Below are 17,207 nucleotides of genomic sequence, written 5' to 3'. Positions count from 1 at the left end.
ATTTAAAAAAAATATTTTAGGTTATTTTATATTGCAATTTTTTCAGTATGCACATGATGTCTGTATATAAATACTATGGAAATTGTATTATTTTATAACATTGGTGCTTAATATTTAAGAACATCAATTTATAGCTTGATACAGGCAATTTATGAAAGGCAGATTTAATCAACGTAGTGTTTTTCTTTACTTTTTAAATATTCACTGGCTACTTTTTCTTTAGAATTTCTGATGTCTTTGCAAAGATCTCTTTATATTCCCTTTATAGTTCCCTTGACTTGAATGAACTCATTTTCTTCTTTTCCACCTTCATATCTTACTAGGCAGGCCTTGGCTAACTGTATATTTATGTTCTGGCTTAGCCCCAGATCTCCATTTGGGGATCAATATTGATCTTTATAACATTTCCACAATATGGCCAAGCTCAATCTCTAGGTTCTTCTTTATTTGTTTATTACATCCCATTCACAAAACTGTAGGCAGTATTACCTAAATGATTCTCTTATTTTCTTTCATTTTTTTAAGTTGGGATTAATTACCGCCTTTTATACAATGGTTTGTTTTCTGTTTTTGTTTAACCAGTTTAATTACTCCCAACTATTCCTTTTTAGGTTTCCTCTTTTCTCAAAATACTCTAACTTCATATGCCCTTGTCTTTCTGCTCTTTATAAACTAGCTGTAGTTGTAAACCAGATAGTCAGGGATCACTGAGTATGAGTTTTCTTCTCTACAGAGTCTCAATTGCTTCTCTCTTACAATGACAAAATAAATTCGCGTTTTACTTCCTTTAGTCCTTAATACTCCATTTATCTGTAATTGCCACCTTAGCATTTTCGCAAAAATTCTGCTTTGAGTCAGGCATTTCAAGCACCTTAGTGCTTTATCTGTTAACAGATAGTATTTTCTAATCCCACTACCTGATTGTCAATGACATAGAGAATTCCCAAACTTTACACTGGCTAAATATAGTCTAACATAATAGTTCTTAATCTAGAAAAATAATATTTAAGAGGAAAGTAATCTACAGTGTCAACCATATCATTGTGTGGTTAAGTATGACAGTGATCGAACTATGTCAGTGTCCTTTTAAAATAACTATATCAATCATGCTTTTTAAAAATTATTACTTAGTAAAGGGAAATGTGATTTGTACAAGGGCAAATTAAAAATTACTGGTATATGGAATAAAGAACACTGGATATCTGATTCTCCATCCAGGTAACTATTTTAATGAATAGAAGTGGCAAAAATAGACAATAAAGTAGAAAGTTCCATGGCTGAGACTACAGGCACGTAGGTTCTAGAGACCTAATTTGATCACTTAAGCACTATGTTTGAGTAAGACACATTCTTCTCTTGTACCTCAGTGGGAATTAGGTGGTTGAAATAAATAATTTTGCAATTACTTTCTAGCTCTAAAGTTCTGTTTTTTTCAAAAGAGGCCAGGATTAGATGGAGCTTTAGGGATCAAGATTGCTTACTAATTGAATAAATAGTTCACAAAAGCCCGTTCCATGAAGAACTACTCCTGGATTGAGGGATCTGAGAGAAGTATGAGAATGAATCAGCCTCTTCAGATAGGTATTTGAGGTTCAAATCTTTTGTAACTCAAGAACTATATAATCTTATTAGATAGATGTTAGCCTTCTGGAAAATTAACCTTTTAAGTTAACTGGGAACCTACTGTGTACTCCTCTGAAATTTTCCTCTCCTAGTTTATTTTCCTAAGAAGCAATTTATACGACTTTACTGTTTGCAAGCCATTACTGACTCCTTTAAGATTCAGGCCTAATAGTCATAATTCTTTCCAATGTCTTAATTATATATTCTTAAATGCATTATGTTGCTGGGTGCTGCTTTGCAGATGTTATCATTCAGCCTGAGGATAGATGCATTTTAGTGTTAAATGAGCTGATCACTTTAAAATGATGAATTTGGGAGGATTCATAAGTCTGTTCGATCTGTTATTATGATTGTGATTTATTAGAAAAATTTATTTTGTGTGCCTCCCTGGCTCATGACACTTGAAAAATAATATTCCTACCAATTATTAAAATTTTATTCAACTTTACTGCCATATTTAGTATAGCCCCCCCCAAAAATATCAGAAATAAAATGCGCATCGATGTGCCTGCTGATCCCTTCAACAAAGGGCATTTGTCTCCTAGTGTACCAACCAGCTTATCAATATAAGTGTAGAAATTTTAACAACAGTATCAGCTGCATCAATAAACATTCTGAGAATTCATTGAGAACCACTTCCACAATCTTGTTAGCTTTTGACAGCACTATTGAAGCAAATTGCTGAATTGAAAATTCCAATCTATAATGACATGATGTCAACCAATAGGTCATTGGAACACTGAGTGGTTTAATAGGAGTTTCAAAAGCATGTTATGATTCTTACTAATTGAGCACCAAAAGGTGGACCTTACTTGGTAGCTCTCTGCCTAGAAAAATTAACTTATTTAAAACAGGATTGGTTCTATCGTATTTAACATATACCAGACTGATGAAATGTTTGGCAGTATCTTGAGAAATTAGAGTGTAGTTGACTACGATCAATATATAGCTTCCCTTGAAAGGCTTCTGAAGAAGCAGGCAAATTATGCAGTGCCTTGATGACATGAATAGAATTATGACAGAAATCCATAATGCAAAGTTAAAGAAAGCCACTAGAGAAGTATGAAGTCAAGTCATATTACATAAGAATAACAATAGCAACAGCAATAAGAAAATCTGGAGATGTATCTGAAATTGCACTGAACGATAATGACAGCATTCACTTTCTGTATATATAGGGAAGAATGCTAAAATGGCCCAGTAATCACAGATCTGCTATTAGTTAGGAAAGATTTTGAATAAATAAGTAAACAAGTATTAGGCATATACTTATTCCGGTTAAACTAGTTAGGAAAAGTAAGATGTTGCAAATTTTTTTTAGGTCCAGGTAAGATGTTGCAATTAAGAAATGAGAGGTAGTTTTAGATAAAATGATTTTCTGGTTACAGTTTTTGTTTTATATATTTGCATTTAGCCTGTTTGGTTACTGTAAAATATTACACAACTTGAAATTATAATTGAAGTAATGAAATATCTGTGGGAAAATTTTTGTATTTCCTGGCCCTGCTTACTGGAAGATTACAGAATCTTGTGAGACAGGATGTTGATAATGAAATTTACATCTACAGTGTGTTTGCTAGAGTAATGGCTAATATTTCTGCTTGGTGTTTAAGTTTAGCTGCTTATTTGAATAAATGGTCGAGCTCAAGCCTTGAGAAACATATCAAATTTTAAACCACAATGCAAGCAGAAAGTCTTTGTTTCTAATTCCTGGAAAAACAGTTCTACAAATAAAACTTGTGCTTGTATTCACTGTTAATGAATTCTTATCTTGGGTCAATTGCATTAGGCACACACATACGCAAGGAATTCATTTATTATATTTACTTTGACTGAATTATCACTGGATATTGTGCATTGGTTTTTATAACTAGAATATTTAAATCTTATTTTTTATTAAATATCCACCAAACTAGTAAAGTTCTTGATATTTAATAGTCATGAAAGTTATACTTTTATCTGATAGCATACATGTCATTAGATTTGAAAAGGAAACCATACGATACTAAGGGATGTAGATGGGGCATTATGGTTGCAGATAAATTATTAATATTTTGTATTATTTATTTGTGGCATACTTTGAAGACTTTTTAATGTAGATGCAGATGTCTTCAGATGACTTTCACATACATTTTTTTTCTTATAGGATAGTGTTATCAGTTACCTATTGCTGCTATAACAAATTACTCCCAAACGTAGCAGCTTAAAACAACTCTAACTTATTAGCTTATTGTCCTGGAGATCAAATGAGTCTCATTTGGCTGAAATCAAGATTTTGGCAGAGCTGCATTCCTTTCTGGAGAGAATCCATTTTCTTGCTTTTTGCAAGAGGCCACATCCATTTCTTGGCTCGTGGTCCTTTCCTCTGTCATCAAAACCAGCAATGGCCAGTAAAGCCTTTTCATATTTTGCTTGCTGATTGGTTTAAATTCCTTATACATTTTGAACATTAGACCTTTGTTAGATGTATAGTTTGCAAATATATTCTTACCTTATGCAGGTTGTCTATTTACTCTGTTGATAGTTTCTTTTGCTGCACAGAAGCTCTTTAGTTTAATTAGGTCCCACTTGTTAATTTTGGTTTATGCTGTATTTGCTTTTGGAGTCTTTGTCATGAAGTCTTTGCCAGGACCATTCAGAATCGTATTTCCTAGGTTTTCTTCTGGAGTTTTTATAGATTTAGGTTTTACATTTAAGTCTTTAATCCATCTTGAGTTGATTTTTGTATATGAACAAACCACCACAAAATCAAAATCATTTACTGGCTTTTGAGAATGGAAATTTATTCTCTTACCATTCTGGAGGTAAGAAGTCTGAAATCTTTCAGCTTCTGGTGTCTACCAGCATTCTGTGACTTGATTGTCTCGTGGAAGCGTTACTAAAGTAACCTGCTTCTGTGATCACATTGTCTTCTCTTCTGTGTGTGTCAAATTTCCCTCTGTCTCTCTTACTTGTGATTGAATCTAGGACCCATCTGGACAATCCAAGATGATTCCCCCCATCTCAAAAGCCTTAACTTAATCACACCTGCAAAGTCCCTTTTTCCTTATAAGATGACTTTTACACGTTCCAGAAAAAAGTACTGGATATTTTTGGGTGCCCATTATTCAGCCTACTACAAACATTCTTTGAATTTGTGGAGTTCTTAGAATCTAGTAGAGACACGAGGCTTTATAATACTCTGCTTACTACAGATTCAGTATCTCTGGGAAGCTTTTGACAGCTAAAGGCAATGAATATTATGTAATAATATGATAAATTATTGATGTAAAATTTTAATATAAATTACTTTTAAACATCAAAAATGCAGGTTAATTCAAGGTATTTGTCATTTTGGGGGATGTTTCTATTAAAATTTTCCAAATTCTATTAACTCTATCACATCCTGAAAGGCATGAAAAGAAGTTGGGTTCACATTCTCAAACTACTGTTAGTCTCCTTGGCCTCACTTAATGGATGAAGCAATGTTTCCATCTTTCTCTGAACCTTCCCAGCTCAGGAATACTGAGGGCATGACTAGATTATGTAGGAATTTGGGCTATCTATCTATCTATCTATCTATCTGTCACCTATCATCTATCTCTTCCTCACATCAGCCTAAAGCAAAATTGGATTCTCCAGACATTTTATATTCCAGTGAAACATGGTCCTTCTTGAGGTCTTACAAAGATTATAAACTAAGGTTCTCTAGAAAGGGTTCTCTACCTTTAGGAGTGTCTATATGACGGCAAGTGGGGGCATCCTATTGTCACAACATTTCAATTCCAGTCCAAGATTAACAGAACCCTCAATAGCTTACCTATGACCACTTTTGTTATGAACTAGTTTTGTGCTACTCCTTATATGAACATAGCTAAGATATTATGTCCCCTTAACATATATATATATATATATATATAAAATCCTCTTTTGGAACACAGCAAAACAAAAATGGGAGTCTCAGATTCTAGTTACATTAATGTTTTCTACCTCATTTTGGCCTTGTTTGACTCACTATTTTTATTAGACTTCAGTAAGTTTGCTTTGCTTTGCTTTGCCCTGTTACCACAGCTTATCTTCAGTCACTATTCTCTTTTTAGTTACTCAACTTAAAAGGAACAAGGCCTTTCTTCTCTATTACAATGCTATTAACAATAAGAGTCTTGTGTACCTGTCAGAAAACAAACAAGAAGTGAATGGAATCCTAACAGGATAATAGGAAATATATTACATAAATATGCATTTAATGTAAGTGGTAACCTCTGGATATTTGTGTGAATTAAACCACAGATTAAGACTCATACATCAGTAATAGCAGGGATCAAATAAACCATAGATAAATATGTTATGTGAAATAATGTAAAATTGATGTTACATATTATCAGAAGATCAATTGTAATGAAGCTCATTGGCATTGGATAGAATCCTATAATTTCAAGTCTTGTGGAAGAGGTCGTAATCTAAATGAGAGTTAAGATTTCCTACACAAATCCAGACACATCTAAAAATAGGTCTAAGAGTTCTCCTAAACATGGCACATGAGATAAAGTTTTATTTACTTTATTTTTATTCAATTAAGGTTTTTCTTATTTTAACTTCTTTTTTTTTTTCTTTTTTTTTTTTATTATACTTTAGGTTTTAGGGTACATGTGCACAATGTGCAGATTTGTTACATATGTATCCATGTGCCATGTTGATTTCCTGCACCCATTAACTCGTCATTTAGCATTAGGTATATCTCCTAATGCTGTCCCTCCCCCCTCCCCCCACCCCACAACAGTCCCCGGAATGTGATGTTCCCCTTCCTGTGTCCATGAGTTCTCATTGTTCAATTCCCACCTATGAGTGAGAACACGCGGTGTTTGGTTTTTTGTCCTTGCGATAGTTTACTGAGAATGATGTTTTCCAGTTTCATCCATGTCCCTACAAAGGACACGAACTCATCATTTTTTATGGCTGCATAGTATTCCATGGTGTATATGTGCCACATTTTCTTAATCCAGTCTATCGTTGTTGGACATTTGGGTTGGTTCCAACTCTTTGCTATTGTGAATAGTGCCACAATAAACATACGTGTGCATGTGTCTTTATAGCAGCATGATTTATAGACCTTTGGGTATATACCCAGTAATGGGATGGCTGGGTCAAATGGTATTTCTAGTTCTAGATCCCTGAGGAATCGCCACACTGAATTCCACAATGGTTGAACTAGTTTACAGTCCCACCAACAGTGTAAAAGTGTTCCTATTTCTCCACATCCTCTCCAGCACCGGTTGTTTCCTGCTTTTTTAATGATGGCCATTCTAACTGGTGTGAGATGGTATCTCACTGTGGTTTTGATTTGCATTTCTCTGATGGCCAGTGATGATGAGCATTTCTTCATGTGTTTTTTGGCTGCATAAATGTCTTCTTTTGAGAAGTGTCTGTTCATGTCCTTTGCCCACTTTTTGATGGGGTTGTTTGTTTTTTTCTTGTAAATTTGCTTGAGTCCATTGTAGATTCTGGATATTAGCCCTTTGTCAGATGAGTAGGTTGCAAAAATTTTCTCCCATTCTGTAGGTTGCCTGTTCACTCTGATGGTAGTTTCTTTTGCTGTGCAGAAGCTCTTTAGTTTAATGAGATCCCATTTGTCAATTTTGGCTTTTGTTGCCATTGCTTTTGGTGTTTTAGACATGAAGTCCTTGCCCACGCCTATGTCCTGAATGGTATTGCCTAGGTTTTCTTGTAGGATTTTAATGGTTTTAGGTCTAACATTTAAGTCTTTAATCCATCTTGAATTAATTTTTGTATAAGGCGTAAGGAAGGGATCCAGTTTCAGCTTTCTACATATGGCTAGCCAGTTTTCCCAGCACCATTTATTAAATAGGCAATCCTTTCCCCATTTCTTGTTTTTGTCAGGTTTGTCAAAGATCAGATAGTTGTAGATATGCGGCATCATTTCTGAGGGCTCTGTTCTGTTCCATTGATCTATATCTCTGTTTTGGTACCAGTACCATGCTGTTTTGGTTACTGTAGCCTTGTAGTATAGTTTGAAGTCAGGTAGCGTGATGCCTCCAGCTTTGTTCTTTTGGCTTAGGATTGACTTGGCGATGTGGGCTCTTTTTTGGTTCCATATGAACTTTAAAGTAGTTTTTTCCAATTCTGTGAAGAAAGTCATTGGTAGCTTGATGGGGATGGCATTGAATCTATAAATTACTTTGGGCAGTATGGCCATTTTCACGATATTGATTCTTCCAACCCATGAGCATGGAATGTTCTTCCATTTGTTTGTATCCTCTTTTATTTCATTGAGCAGTGGTTTGTAGTTCTCCTTGAAGAGGTCCTTCACATCCCTTGTAAGTTGGATTCCTAGGTATTTTATTCTCTTGGAAGCAATTGTGAATGGGAGTTCACTCATGATTTGGCTCTCTGTTTGTCTGTGATTGGTGTACAAGAATGCTTGTGATTTTTGTACATTGATTTTGTATCCTGAGACTTTGCTGAAGTTGCTAATCAGCTTAAGGAGATTTTGGGATGAGACAATGGGATTTTCTAGATATACAATCATGTCATCTGCAAACAGGGACAGTTTGACTTCCTCTTTTCCTAATTGAATACCCTTTATTTCCTTCTCCTGCCTGATTGCTCTGGCCAGAACTTCCAGCACTATGTTGAATAGGAGTGGTGAGAGAGGGCATCCCTGTCTTGTGCCAGTTTTCAGAGGGAGTGCTTCCAGTTTTTGCCCATTCAGTATGATATTGGCTGTGGGTTTGTCATAGATAGCTTTTATTATTTTGAGATACGTCCCATCAATACCTAATTTATTGAGAGTTTTTAGCATGAAGGGTTGTTGAATTTTGTCAAAGGCCTTTTCTGCATCTATTGAGATAATCATGTGGTTTTTGTCTTTGGTTCTGTTTATATGCTGGATTACATTTATTGATTTGCGTATGTTGAACCAGCCTTGCATCCCAGGGATGAAGCCCACTTGATCATGGTGGATAAGCTTTTTGATGTGCTGCTGGATTCGGTTTGCCAGTATTTTATTGAGGATTTTTGCATCAATGTTCATCAAGGATATTGGTCTAAATTCTCTTTTTTGGTTGTGTCTCTGCCTGGCTTTGGTATCAGGAGATGTGGCTTCATAAAATGTGTTAGGGAGGCTTCCCTCTTTTTCTATCGATTGGAATAATTTCAGAAGGAATGGTAGCAGTTCCTCCTTGTACCTCTGGTAGAATTCAGGTGTGAATCCATCAGGTCCTGGACTCTTTTTGGTTGGTAAGCTATTGATTATGGCCACAATTTCAGAACCTGTTATTGGTCTATTCAGAGATTCAACTTCTTCCTGGTTTAGTCTTGGGAGGGTGTATTTGTCGAGGAATTTATCCATTTCTTGTAGATTTTCTAGTTTATTTGCATAGAGGTGTTTGTAGTATTCTCTGATGGTAGATTGTATTTCTGTGGGATCGGTGGTGATATCCCCTTTTTCATTTTTTATTGCATCTATTTGATTCTTCTCTCTTTTCTTCTTTATTAGTCTTGCTAGTGGTCTATCAATTTTGTTGATCTTCTCAAAAAACCAGCTCCTGGATTCATTAATTTTTTGAAGGGTTTTTTGTGTCTCTATTTCCTTCAGTTCTGCTCTGATTTTAGTTATTTCTAGCCTTCTGCTAGCTTTTGAATGTGTTTGCTCTTGCTTTTCTAGTTCTTTTGATTGTGATGTTAGGGTGTCAATTTTGGATCTTTCCTGCTTTCTCTTGTGGGCATTTAGTGCTATAAATTTCCCTCTACATACTGCTTTGAATGTGTCCCAGAGATTCTGGTATGTTGTGTCTTTGTTCTCATTGGTTTCAAAGAACATCTTTATTTCTGCCTTCATTTCATTATGTACCCAATAGTCATTCAGGAGCAGGTTGTTCAGTTTCCATGTAGTTGAGCAGTTTTGAGTGGGTTTTTTAATCCTGAGTTCTAGTTTGATTCCACTGTGGTCTGAGAGACAGTTTATTATAATTTCTGTTCTTTTACATTTGCTGAGGAGAGCTTTACTTCCAACTATGTGGTCGATTTTGGAATAGGTGTGGTGTGGTGCTGAAAAAAATGTATATTCTGTTGATTTGGGGTGGAGAGTTCTATAGATGTCTATTGGGTCCACTTTTTGTAGAGCTGAGTTCAATTCCTGGATATCCTTGTTAACTTTCTGTCTCGATGATCTGTCTAATGTTGACAGTGGGGTGTTAAAACCTCCCATTATTATTGTGTGGGAGTTTAAGTCCCTTTGTAGGTCACTCAGGACTTGCTTTATGAATCTGGGTGCTCCTGTGTTGGGTGCATATATATTTAGGATAGTTAGCTCTTCTTGTTGAGTTGATCCCTTTACCATTATGTAATGGCCTTCTTTGTCTGTTTTGATCTTTGTTGGTTTAAAGTCTATTTTATCAGAGACTAGGATTGCAACCCCTGCCTTTTTTTGTTTTCCATTTGCTTGATAGATCTTCCTCCATCCCTTTATTTTGAGTCTATGTGTGTCTCTGCACGTGAGATGGGTTTCCTGAATACAGCACACTGATGGGTCCTGAATCCTTATCCAGTTTGCCAGTCTGTGTTTTTTAATTGGAGCATTTAGCCCATTTACATTTAAAGTTAATATTGTTATGTGTGAATCTGATCCTGTCATTATGATGTTAGTTGGTTATTTTGCTCATTAGTTGATGCAGTTTCTTCCTAGGCTTGGTCACTGATGTGGTACACTTAAGTGTTGACATTCTATTTTATGACACGTTTTATTAGTTGCATTGATTTTAGTTCTAATTTACTTTTATAATTATCCACTTGAAAAAATCACAATTTAAACAAATTTATTTTTTTTACCTTATAGACTTTAAACACAGGACAGCTTATAGGAAAACAAGTTAGAGAATCTCTATTTTGCATTTTACTGAGAAAAATGTGGCTGCTCAATTCTACTATATTAGTCCTAGGATGGCCTTTAATTAAAAAGAATGAGCACCAATAATAATTTAAGTAGGACATAATAAAAGAGGATAAAAGTAAAACATTGTGCTCAAAATTGCTCCTAAATACATTAACTTATTAATCGATTATATTTGTATCCTGTTAGGAATTGTATGGACTAACAGCCATGAGAACAATCTTGAAGCAAATAGTTTTATTAAAAAGAAGTTCATCTTCTGCATGACAGCAAAATAATATGAAGTATTATATCAAAATGACACTGATGAAATTTTCTTATAAATTAATTAAAAAGGTGGTACATATTTTATACAATTAGGTAGAGCTGAAAATTTCAAACATGCTAAACTGTATACTTTCGGAATCATGCATACTTTAACCATCAATAAAAGGTAAGATGAGCTAACAGACTGCACATCTTTCTACAGTTTTTTCCTCCTTACTGTCATGACAAATGGATTTTTTTTTCATCATTTTTGGAAAACAGTCTTGTAGCAGTCTTGTTTGATCATTTGCTACCCAACAATGATTAACCTCTCTAGCTCAGGTACTAAAGTACAGCATTTATTTGAAATTCTATAGATGCCAAAAGTAATAGTAGCAAATGAACTCATTGGAGAGAAAAGAGAAGGAATGTTTTTTGTGGCGGGGGGGGCTGTGAAACAAAAGGAAAAATATTTATATTTGGAAGTAAATGCCAGTTATTTTGTGGTATTTTACTTTTTAGATGAAAAATAAAAAATAATTTTAAGAACCAAATATTACTGCTACTAAGAAACAGCTGCTTATTATTTAGAAAAAAATATATAAAAAACAGGGGGGTAGAATTTGAAATTTAAAAGAAGGCTTTTATTTGTTACTTAACTATTTTGAGGCTGGGCAAGGTGGCTCGCACCAGTGATCCCAGAACTTTGGGAGGCTGAGACAGGAAGATCACTTGAGGCCAGGAATTTGACACCAGGGTGGACAACACAGTGATACCCTATTTATAAAAAAATAAAATAAAATTGTAAAATTAGCTGGGCATAGTGGTATGCACCTATAGTGTAGTTCCTTGGGAGCTTGAGGTGGGAGAATTGCCTAAGCCTAGCAGTTTGAGGTCATAGTGAACTATGAGTATGCCACTGCACTCAAGCCTGGGCAATAGAAATGAGACTGTCCCTTAAAAATAAAAATAAAATACTTCGAAATAACAAAATGGTAGATTTGAGCAATGGAAAGTGGATGACGTTCTGTGTTTTTTCTTTACAAAAATGTGTATGACACCCTTAATAGAATGGTGAAGGTAGATATGAAGTATTCATTACTTTTACTGATGTGGGGTATTATAGAGATTATATTGCAGAGTTCTAAAAAGGATGGATTAATTTTCTCTTCACAAGTAAATGTTCCTACTGTAGGGCATTTGTTTAGTCAAATAAAGCAAGAAAGAAATGAGATAATAGGACAATTTGTCATTCAAAGCTTAAACAGAATTGAAATTGTAAATTTTATGCTACTGCAGATGAATTTTTTAAATAAAATGTAAGCTTGCAGAGAATTTCCAAGAAGAGTAAGAGCTATGACTTTAGCAAATGCCAAGTATATTTGACTTTTAAATGAAACTACATGGAAGCAAAAATAGCAAATCAACAGATTTTAAATGGTTGAAGGAAGTTACACAAGAGCAAAGGAGACTAACTGTACCATTGTGGCACTAAAATAAGATTATAGTACAGGAAAATATGTGATATTAAGTAGCATGGAGCTTGCCTATGGAAATAAATATCACATGTATGATTTTTTTTCCAATTTCTTTATTAGGCTGGTCATATTGCCAAGACTTAAATATTGCTTATTTAAAATAAAATGAAGAAAGTACTTGTCAAAAGACCTCTGATTGATTATAATCATTTAACACATGTAACATTAACATTCTAGGATGATGGTGAATATGGCTTGAGAATTTTCAAATCTACAGCATGAGGATATCTATTATTTAATACTTAGCCACCATTATAGGGATTTCTTTGGATACTTCCTTAGATGAAGACAACAACTTTTTCACTGCCATATGAAAGCAATTTCCAAGTTGAGGGAATCACACACACACAGATGCCTATACACAAACAATATTTATCTTTGATTGTTGTTAGAAACCTAGTATCTTGAGCACATCAAGGCTTGAGTTAAAAAACAAAACAAAACTGGAAAATACTGAACATGAAATAATACCTTTTGGAATTTGATGAGCTCTCGCGAGACTTGGGCCTCTCCCTAAGCTGACTTTCAGCAAGGAGAAGGACGAGTTTGAGTTTGGGCCCAGGCTCTTCAGGAGCTGCAGATAAACGTGGACCTCAAGACTCAGCACAGGGAGCAGAATATTACAGCAGCCAAGGAAACTGAAGTTGGTGGTGGTCAGAAAGTGATCATAATCTTTGTTCCCGTTCAACTGAAATCTTTCCAGAAAATCCAAGTTCAGCTAGTACGTGAATTGGAGAAGTTCATGGGGAAGTATGTCATCTTTATTGCTCAGAGGAGAATTCTGCCCAAGCCAACTCATAAAAAGCCATACAAAAAAAAATAATAAGATAAAGCATCCCAGGAGTCATACTCTGACAGCTGTGTAGGATGTGATCCTTTAGGACTTGGTCTTCCAAGTGAAGTTGTGGACAAGAGAATCTGTGTGAAACTGGAGGGCAGCTTGCTCATCAGGGTTCATTTAGTCAAAGCACAGCAGAACAATGTGGAACAAAAGGTTGACACTTTTTCAGGTGTCTATAAGAAGCTCACGGATAAGGATGTTAATTTTGATTTCCCATAGTTTCCGTTGTAAACAAAAATGACTAGATAAAGTATATTCACAGTTTTAAAAAGGAAATAATACCTTTTAATCTAACTTGAGATAAAGTTATCAATTTAATCACTGTAATGGATGAGAGTTTTGTTTAACTGTGGTTGGTTAAATATTAATATAAACTATGAAATTAGTTTGTTCCAGCGAGTTGTATACATGAAATATGCTGTTAATTCATCGTTAAATTTGCTCACTGGGTGTGACTCACTGAACTGCAGCAATGCTCTGAAAGAGTCAGTATTCAACTGGTTCACCTAGCTTGCTATTGGCAAATGCCCAGAGGCTGGTGACCAATAATCCAGTGTCAACAAATACAGAAAATACCTATATCAATTAATAGGTTGCTTTACTGATGGTGTCAAATATTATCTTTCCCCAAAAACGTCTTGAAAATAATTTAAGATTATGTTGCTCATCATGGAAATAATAATAAATTCTCTAAGCCTACTCCTTAGGGGAGATTTAGTTCCTGCCAGACATAATTTGTATCTTGATTATCCATGAGGCAAGCGCTGGTATCTGTTCGGGTAGCCTGGGAGCGGTGGTTAGATCATCGTAATGTTTAATCAGTGAGAGCTTCAGAGTATTTGGAAGATGAGTTAGTCAGTTATCATGGAAACACACAAAAGACAAACATAGTCAGGTGTTTTATTATAAGATTAAACAAAAATATAAATTACATGAATAATATTTATTACTTATTATTTGTTTCAAGCTTACTGTGTGTATTAGTCCATTCTCACACTGCTATAAAGAAATACCCAAGACTGGGTAGTTTATCAAGAAAAGAGGTTTAATTGGCTCACGGTTTCACAGGTTGTACAGGAAGCATGGCAGTTTAGGGTACCAAATGTATATTTAACATATATCTTTTAAATAAATGAATGAAACGTATATTCAGAGTGAATATACTATTGGATCCAATTACCTTCCGCCAGGCCCCACCTCCAACATTGGGGAAAACAATTCGAACATGAGACTTGAGCAGGGACACAAATCCAAACCATATCGCTATGAATATATATAGAACTCATAGTGGGAAAGACTGATGTTAAGCAAGTAAATAAAGAAAGAAAACATTTAATTACAGTTAGTGATCAGTTATTAGTACAATGAAGGAAGTATATAGACAAATTATTGCAGAACAATATGATGCCAGGAACCCAACAGGGAAAAAAAAACATACTTTAGATAGAATAAATAGAAAGGGGATACCCCTCTAAGGAAGTGACATCTACTCTGAGATCTGTATGTCTGTGTGGTAAAGTCAGAACTGACTATTGGGGTTGCAAGGGATGGGATCGATGCTTAGAGATCTTCAGGAAGAGGAAAACAGCCTTTCTAAAGACCTTGAGGTGGTAGGGAATTTCACCTGTTCCAGAAACTAAAATTATATCACAAGACTTGTGGCAGAGTCAGCCAGTCAGAGACTAGCAGGGGAAGTGTTTGGTGAGGCAGATGGAGCTCAGATACAGCCAGGCATTATAGACCATATATTTGTAGTGGGCATTAGTGTTTGGGGGGCTTTTCAGAGCAAGAGGTTTTAAAAATAAATTACTTTCTTCTGCTGTTAAGACATTTTTTCTATAATTAAAATTTATTGAGGTAAACCAAGATCTTACCTATCCTTATTTTGCTAGTCTATGGAAGTCAGAGAAGTGAAAGGTATATTATCTCTCCATAGCTACTCTCCATAGTCCCCATAAGTTCTTTCTTCTCTTGTAGGCAAATTCTTGGGATACAAGGTAGGTTAATGTATGACTATAGGCATCTATAAATTGTTTTTCTAATGAACACCATATGGTTGTCTTTTTCCTTATTGGAGAAAAGCTGGCCACATAATCAGTGTGCCAATACTTTTCAGCACATCAATTTAGCAAGTGAAAGAATATGTTATCTTACCATCTTTCTCTTGCTAGATCTCTGAAGTTTCAGGTTCTATCAATTTCAACTATCATTAGATTATGTCTTTCTTCTTACTAATTTGTAAGTTCCTTAAGAGGAGACATGAGGGCCTTATTGTTTTATCTTACCTCTGTATCAAATACAGTACCTTACATTGAAGAAGCTTTGAGATATCACAAAGTTTATGCAGACAAATGATATCAATTCTATTTAAATGTTATTATGTACTTTCTCCACTCAGTTATGAGTTCTACTGACGCTAGACACTATGATTATCCTGTTCACTGTTGTGACTCCCCACCCCACCTCCTCCTCCATGGAATCTTTTGATTAATTACTAGAAATGATGTTTGGTTTTAAAGGGGATGGGATAAATTTTCTAACTGAGGCTTTGGGGAATACCAGAAGACAAAGAGGTGAGTTCCAAACACTTGGGAAACAACAAAACTAAGTACGCAGGTGCCAAAAATTGAGACTTAATTCAGGATCAAAAAGCTATGAGTTTAAAGCCCAGTAGAGATGTAATCAGAGTATAGCCAGTTTAGGACTAAGCAAGGAAGGTGACAGATAATTTTCAGGTGAATATTTTAAATACTAGTTGGTAGAGGGTGGTAAGACTAACTAAAAGCCCAGAACCAGAATAGACAGTTATTTCTTTTCTAGGAAATGTTGACATTCAATTTAGAAGTATGGGCTTTTTATCTCGAAGGATTGGGGGCTACTTTTTTCACATAACACTTCCATCTGCGCAATGTTTATGAATTCCCCAAAGTAATTAATTTTATGGAACATTTCCAGGTGTCATATCCCTCTTTTCTATGACTCCTGGGAAAATATAAAATACAGGACAAGCACTTGTGCCATAGAGTTTTATTGGGAAATTAGCAGCAATTGCTATTACAACATAAATATGGTTCATCCATGAGCACACTTTCTTTACAAATAAAATAAAAAGGAAAAATGGGCAAAATGTAAATAAGGTCTATCCTAATCTAAGGGTTAGACTCCCTTTTACTCTACTTTCCCTATAAGGCCATTCTCAATTTTTTTATATTATGAATATATTTATTTGAAAATGTTTCTCCTTTCTGCTGAAGATGGAAAAAAATCACTTTGTTTTTACCTGATAACAAAAAAATAAGTATTTGCCATCCTATAAATTTTCTATTCTCACATGGTCCAAAAAGAAATTGAGGAGCTGTACTCTTTCATTAATTCTGCCTCTTTTTTAAAATAAGGAAAAATAACTGCATATTATTTCCCAAACTCTCCAGCAGACTATTTACTTCAACTTATTTAAGTATATTTTATTTTTTTATTTTATTTAATTATTATTTATACTTTAAGTTTTAGGGTACATGTGCACAATGTGCAGGTTTGTTACATATATATACATGTGCCATGTTGGTGTGCTGCACCCATTAACTCATCATTTAGCATTAGGTATATCTCCTAATGCTATCCCTCCCCCCTCCCCCATCCCACAACAGTCCCCAGAGTGTGATGTTCCCCTTCCTGTGTCCATGAGTTCTCATTCTTCAATTCCCACCTATGAGTGAGAACATGCAGTGTTTGGTTTTTTGTCCTTGCGATAGTTTGCTGAGAATGATGATTTCCAGTTTCATCCATGTCCCTACAAAGGACATGAACTCATCATTTTTTATGGCTGCATAGTATTCCATGGTGTATATGTGCCACATTTTCTTAATCCAGTCTATCGTTGTTGGACATTTGGGTTGGTTCCAAGTCTTTGCTATTGTGCATAGTGCCGCAATAAACATACATGTGCATGTGTCTTTATAGCAGCATGATTTATAGACCTTTGGGTATATACCCAGTAATGGGATGGCTGGGTCAAATGGTATTTCTAGTTCTAGATCCCTGAGGAATCGCCACACTGACTTCCACAATGGTT

The 17,207-nt window shown here is 35.1% G+C and overlaps 1 pseudogene; it reads left to right on the top strand.

Moving 5' to 3' along the window:
• Positions 1–10,917: 10,917 nt before the first annotated feature.
• On the top strand, positions 10,918–13,354 carry LOC100583538 (annotated as a pseudogene).
• Positions 13,355–17,207: the final 3,853 nt, after the last annotated feature.

This window comes from Nomascus leucogenys, chromosome X (genome assembly GCF_006542625.1).
Source record: "Nomascus leucogenys isolate Asia chromosome X, Asia_NLE_v1, whole genome shotgun sequence".
In the NCBI taxonomy this organism is placed as follows: Eukaryota; Metazoa; Chordata; class Mammalia; order Primates; family Hylobatidae; genus Nomascus; species Nomascus leucogenys.
This window is presented reverse-complemented; position numbering and strand designations above follow the sequence as displayed.